Source organism: Eucyclogobius newberryi, unplaced genomic scaffold, assembly GCF_026437365.1.
Source record: "Eucyclogobius newberryi isolate DKJ021-1_F unplaced genomic scaffold, fEucNew1.0.hap1 SCAF_6, whole genome shotgun sequence".
Taxonomy (NCBI): domain Eukaryota; kingdom Metazoa; phylum Chordata; class Actinopteri; order Gobiiformes; family Gobiidae; genus Eucyclogobius; species Eucyclogobius newberryi.
This window is the reverse complement of record NW_027316278.1, coordinates 31,664,396-31,671,357: the sequence shown is the minus strand read 5'-3', so window position 1 is coordinate 31,671,357 and position 6,962 is coordinate 31,664,396. Positions and strand designations below refer to the sequence as shown.

Sequence of the window (6,962 nt, the reverse complement as noted above, 5' to 3'; positions counted from 1 at the left end):
TTATTATCATTACTATTTGTAAATACCTATAAAAGTCCTGCTTCTCAAAGCCAACGGATTATTTCAACATATCAAAGCTTTTCAAATAAACTCTGAGAATAAAGTACAGTAGGTGGTGGTAATGTAACACTTGGATACCAACCGCCATCAAACACCGAAGAAGAAGAAGAAGAAGATTCTTCTTTACAATGTGGTAAAAAACTTTAAACCTTTTGTTGTCCAGACTTTAAATCTTCTGTGCTGTTTGGTGTGAAATTTGTGTATTTTATCATATTTGTTTAGTTGAATGTTTTGATTAGCTCCTTTTGTGTTGTCAGCACAGATTTCACGGGTTCTCCTCTTCTTCCAAAATGACTCAACCGCCTGTCATCTGCCAGTAAGTTCTGCACAGGAACAACATTAATTTGAATTTGTTTTCATTGCTTTTCATACTCTGGATCAATACAGCAAAGTTCTGTGCGAAAATAAAGACATTTTTCAAACAAGGTAAGCCCCAGCCTCCTTTTTCTTTTGATAATTCTAAAGTTTGAAATTGGATAGTTTTTTTCTTTGTGGGATAGTTGTATTCCATTCATTAAACAGCCAGTTGGGGATGGAAATGGGGAAAGTCTGGAACAGATAGAGAAATCTGGGCAAAACATTTATTTGTATAGGAAAATAAATCCATCGATTTAGACTGAAGTAATGGATGAGATCACATTTTTAAAGATCTTTTTTATAGGAGTGTAGCTGTGTCAAATATAGACAAATATATATCACTTTCAAGATTAGTTGCAATTCTCAGTTTAGCCATGAGATTTCACTGTGATCAAATGTAAAAATAGAGACTCACTGCTGTGATGCAGCTTGTCTGTTTAGAGTAGGCAATCCTAATGGGCTTTGTGATTGTGGGAATAATTAAACTGTAAATCATGTTATGTTGTCATGCTACAAATACAGCAGAGGGAGAAGGCAGATCTTTAAGAAGCCATCGGACCGTGGATCATTTTTTTCATATAAATATATGTTTTTCTCGTAAGCAAAGCAAGTTGAAAAAGCCGTGCTCTCTTCTTCTTTCTTCCTGCTGCTGTCAGACTTTATAACAAACACTGTTAGTCCTGAACACTCCTAACCCACGCAATACTGACCTAACCATGTGCAATTCCGTCATATATGCAATTACTGTCGTGATTCATGTGCAATTACTGTGAAATTCATCTGCAATCCATGTGCCGTCGTGAAACATATTCATGTGCAATTACTGTCGTGATCACATGCAATGGTATTTATGTATTTATTTATTATTTTTTTCCCTTCCATCCGTTGTTGGGTTTTGTCTATGGGAGTTTTTGTTTATAGAAGATCTTCTACTGAAAGTGTTTTTTCAAACTTCCTATAAGTGATATGTTCTTTTCCTCTGTATCTACCTGCGTTGCACCAATGAAATTCCCCCATGTGGGACAATAAAGGAATATCTTATCTTTTTTGGTGTTTTATGGCGGTTGGAATCCAAGTGTTACATTACCGCCACCCACTGTAGTTTCACGTATTACACTTCAGACTTAATTCTTCAGACTTTATTCTTCAGAACTAAGCTCTCTTTTCTTCACCGTTCTGGCGTTCAAGAATCTGACGGCATCGATTAATGACTGTGGACAGTAGAGGGCAGCATTGTGTCTTGTAGCGCGCAGCCTGCCGGAAATAACTAGAAGAAGAAGCAACACTCATGGAGGCAACAACCGTGGATCTATTATATTATCGGGCAACAACCATGGATGTATTATATTAGCAACAACGCACTAACAACATGGATCTGTTAAAATAACCGTGCTTAGCCTGTACATGAAGAAGAAGAAGTGTTTCGATCTGCATCCGCTTCCGGACTCCGAAACTGCGCCAACACGCTCGTTTCAATACTGCCATCACGAGTAAAAAGTCTCAAAACGGATGATTCCTCTTCTGTGACATCCTCAAAGACCCCGTTTGTCCAGACATTGATCACTGTGGTCAGGAGGGACCAGTGGACTTACAGACATCACTCCAGACTGAGCGGTGAGCTGTTTGTTTCAGGTAGTTAGCCGCTGGCTAATGCTACTTTACATATTACGATGTGGCTATGCTAATAAATGTTAGCCTACTTGCAGACAACTGTTACCCAGCAACCATACTGATACATCAGAATGTTTTTCATAAGGGTCAGATTTACACCATCAGACAGGTAATGGTAACCAGAGTGTAATACTTTTAGAATTATTCTAATTATCCCAAAAACAAGGGAGATATTCAGGTTTCAGGAGTGTCAAAATGAGGCAAAAGTTTACCCACATTTCTGCCAAAAAGCTGTGACCTCTGACCTCTGCTGGCCAGTGGTCAGTGCTGCTGCTGTTTAAGGGAGCGGTCACCTGTGTGCATACGACCACCACGGAGCCAGTCAGTGTTACTGGATTCACGCATCTGACCACATCATATTATTTTCTGATATGTCAAAAAGTTATTGTCAAATGTCAAAGAGTTTCATTAAATGTTGATATTCCAAGTTATAAATGTATTAATTAAGGAGGTAACAGAGTCATATATCTGTCTGGGCACAACATATTTTACAACCTGTATAATTTCATACAGTTTGACAAGCAACAAGCATTTTGAATGAGGCAAATATTTCTGACCCGACGGACATTTTAACCGTATTAATTTTTGCTGCCCCCATCTGTATTAAATATGATTGGCCGGTAGAATGTTGTGATGTCATCTGAAACCCAGTATTTTAGAACTCAGCACTACGTCTTATAATTTTAAATTCCTTTTTATTTTTCTAAATCTTAACAGGAGTAAAATAATAGTATAAATATTTACCACAGGTTCTATCCACCAAACCAAGTCATAATTAGAGGAACAGGAGAACCTTCATTTAGACTTTAAGTGTTGTCAGCGACTCGCCGCTGTAGATGAGGATCAAAGTCCAAAACATCTTTTGTCTTTAGGTATCAACCTTTTCCTTTTTCAGTTTTATGATCTGTTTTTCATGACTAACAGTTGAGAGGCAACAGCATGTGACGTCGTCAACATGTGACAACAAATAAGTCACATGACTGAAACGCATGGATATGAATGTCTATGATCATATGCACATAACAAAAATGCAATTTCATAACTACAAAATGCAAATCATGGTCATTGCATGATTCCTGCATAAAATCTGGAAAATAATACATGATGTGAGTGAATTTGTATCACAAAATGAACTGTGTTAACCTTTTTTGGGACAGGAACGAGCCAAAACTTTAGAGGGAGTGAACCTTCAGACTCTGTTCTTTGGTCAAAGCTGTTCAAAGACTTTCTGCTGTCACTTCTGCATTTAACCTGCTCCTTCTGCAGTATCTGTAAGTATGACACACTTAAATCCAACAACAAACCAAACAATTAAACCATCTATTAGACTTTTGGTCTACTTTTTGGACATTTTAGCCTTCCTAAAATATGAGCTTTTATGGAAAACAACAGTCCAGTTCAGCCCTGAATTCTGAGACCAAATGTTCTGCTGGTGCCCTGAAATAAACTCAAATTAGGCTGAAGACATTAGCTGTCTAATTCAAAGTTGGCATTGTGGAGATTGAAACAATCAGAATGTGATTTTAATCAAAACTACAGAGGTCACAGTAACAATAGCTCTCCACACTGCACTGTCCCACCTGGAGCAACCGGGTAGATATGTGCTCTTTGAGGATTACATATATATTATTACAGTCACTCTATTATAAAATGCATTTTTTTATTTTTACTTTTCAAATTTAAACCAACATAGAATTTGACACAGAGACCCAAAAAGCGACCAAGTAATGGCCGCCAAAAATATGCTTCAAAGGTATCCATTTATTGTGTCCATGGCAGGAGTTTTGAGACTCACATAGTTCTGAAGTAAATTTAATATATATATGTGTGTATACATACATACATACATACATACATACATACATACATACATATACATATACATATACATATACATAAGATAATCCTTTATTGTCCCACATGGGGAAATTTCATTGGTGCAACGCATATATATATATATATATATATATATATATATATATATATATATATATATATATATATATATATATATATCTATCAAATAGCGGCGCAGTTTCAGGAGCCGCGGCGTGCGGCCGGCACCAAAATAACATGGCTTTTTCGGCCGCACGCCGCGGCACTGCAGACACTCCCCTTATAGAAATGAGTCCTTCTCATTTCATAACTTACTGAAACTTGTAAAAAATACTTATTCTTTCCATAACAACACCACTTTCAACAATGATAAGGAATTCACAGTTTAACATGGCCCCTTCAAACTCTTGTACTTAACTTAACATCTCCTTTTCCTGCGTTCATGTCAGATCTACAACGTCCCTCAGGAGAATGGGGTTCACCTGTGACCAGTGTGGAAAGACATCCCGCCATCTTTTTGCACTCAAAGAACACTACAGAACTCACACAGGAGAACGACCACACAGGTCACACTCATATTATGGTAAATGGTCACATTTATATAGCGCTTTTCTACCGTCAAGGTACTCAAAGCGCTTTACATCAAGGAACCATCACACACACATTCACACTGGGGGGCAAGTTGGGTTAAGTGTCTTGCCCAAGGACACAACGGCAGTATTCACATGAGGCAGCTGCGATCGCACCGCCAACCTGCGGGCCAGTGGATCTGACCGCTCTGACTGAGCGGGGGGAGTCGAACCGCCGACCTTTGGATCAGAAGACGAGCACTCTACCACTGAGCTACTGCCGCCCCAATATTATGAGTGTGACCTGTGTGGAAGTAGTTTTTCTACCGCAGGTAGTCTCAAAAACACACCAGAATCCACTCTGGAGAAAGGCCATTCAGCTGTGATGTTTGTGAGAAGGCATTTTCATGCTCAAGCAGCTTAACATCACACATGAGAGTCCACACTGGAGAAAAACCTTACAGCTGTAATGTTTGTGAGAAGACTTTCTCATGCTCAAGCACCTTAGTACAACACACGAGAATCCACACTGGAGAGAAACCTTACAGCTGTGATCTTTGTGAGAAGGCATTTTCATGCTTAAGCAGTTTAGTATCACACATGAAATGCCACACTGCAGAGAAACCTTATAACTGTGATGTTTGTGAGAAGGCATTTTCATACTCAAGTGCCTTAGTATCACACATGAGAGTCCACACTGGAGAGAAACCTTACAGCTGTGATGTTTGTGAGAAGGCATTTTCATGCTCAGGCAGCTTAGTAAAACACATGAGAGTCCACACTGGAGAGAAACCTTACAGCTGTGATGTTTGTGAGAATGCATTTTCATACTTAAGCCACTTAACATCACACATGAGAATCCACACTGGAGAGAAACCTTACAGCTGTAATGTTTGTGAGAAGACATTTTCACGCTCAAGCAGCTTAGTATCACACAAGAGAGTCCACACCGGGAAAGTTTTTAGATTTGGGTCCAATAATATTTGACGTAATAAAATCTGCCGCTCTAAAGAGCAAAGCTGCAGTTCTGAAGGCCCATCCTCCTGAACAAACTAAAGGAGACAGAGTTACTGAGGCTGGATCATTTGAACCCCAAAAGCCAGACTCAGAAAGCTGGAGATCAGGCTTCAGAGAGTCCAGACTGAGAAGTGAAGACCATTGTAGATTCAGAACATACAATAGTCTGTTTTACTATATTTAGATTTTTTTAGTCAGCTAAAAAAAATATTTATTGTGTAGGGGACCCATATGTCCCAAAAATACATTTTGAAGGACAGTACTTTTTCACAATTCAAGACACAAAATATTGGATGGATCTGGAATGTTCTCCATCCCCCATGGACCAGCAACACTGTCTTCACCAGAGCTCTTTCCTCCTTAGATCAACACCTCTGATAAAGAACCAGATGGAAAGTTTCTCAGGATTAAGTCCTTGATGACTGTTTTTCACATCTAAACTGACCTAATACTGACTGTGTGATCTAAACTTGCAACTAAATCATGTTTTAGTTTAGTTTGCCATAAGAACTGTGTTTGAAATGTGATACCTGCCAATGATCCTGGTTTAAGTTAAATTTATCCAAATTGAAAATAAGTTTGACTTAAGAGTTAAAGTCACTCCCACTGTAGGCTACACATCCAAGGTCAGATAAAAGACCAGACGAGCCTCTGCTTTTTATCTTTTCCCTGAGACTCTCGATCTGACCCTATGCCAGGACTCACAGGGTTGTGGACCCGCAATGGCTGGAGCGGACATCTTCATCATAGAATCCGCCAGTCAACAGGCCTTTGACTCCTCAAACTCTTTGAACGCTAAACCTGCACAAGGATCAGTACCACAGACTGCTCTGAGGACCCAAAGAGCTCTGAGGACCCACCAAAGAGCTCTGAGGACCCACCAAAGAGCTCTGAGGACCCACCAAAGAGCTCTGAGGACCCAAAGAGCTCTGAGGAAGCCTTGATCCACATCCGAGCCTTGGACACGTACGACCTGAGAGTGGCTGATACTCTCAGAGTGGCATTAAAGTCAGGTTCCCTTGGATTATTCTACTAGAATTAATCAAAACTGAATTCTTAATACCTGCATTTCTTTTTACTAAATTGAGCCCAGGCACAGCTTGTGTAACTAAATGTGTAATTCATTGCTTTTATATCTTTGTTTATTAAACCACTCAAAATCATCCCTTTTTTGTGTGCCCCTTTTAAATATAAGGTAAGATAAGATATTCCTTTATTGTCCCACATGGGGAAATTTCATTGATGCAACGCCAGTAGATACAGAGGTAGATACAGAAGAAAAGAACAGATAACTTCTAGGAAGTTTGAAAAACACTCAGTAGAAGATCTCTTATAAACAAAAACTCCCATAGACAAAACCTCCCATTTCCCAACAAGGGTTAGAGGGGAAAAATAATAAAGATAAAAATAAATAAATACCATTGCATGTGATCACGACAGTAATTGCACATG

The 6,962-nt window shown here is 39.0% G+C and overlaps 1 long non-coding RNA gene across 2 annotated transcripts; it reads left to right on the top strand.

Moving 5' to 3' along the window:
- Window positions 1–1,690: 1,690 nt before the first annotated feature.
- LOC140347532 (uncharacterized) lies at window positions 1,691–4,587 on the top strand. 2 transcript variants are annotated; one of them, XR_011924377.1, is made up of 3 exons: window positions 1,691–2,031; window positions 3,246–3,359; window positions 4,374–4,587. It is a non-coding gene; the product is annotated as an uncharacterized lncRNA (long non-coding RNA). The 2 variants fall into 2 exon arrangements; XR_011924376.1 differs by having other exon boundaries at window positions 1,691–2,049.
- The last annotated feature ends 2,375 nt before the right edge of the window (window positions 4,588–6,962 follow it).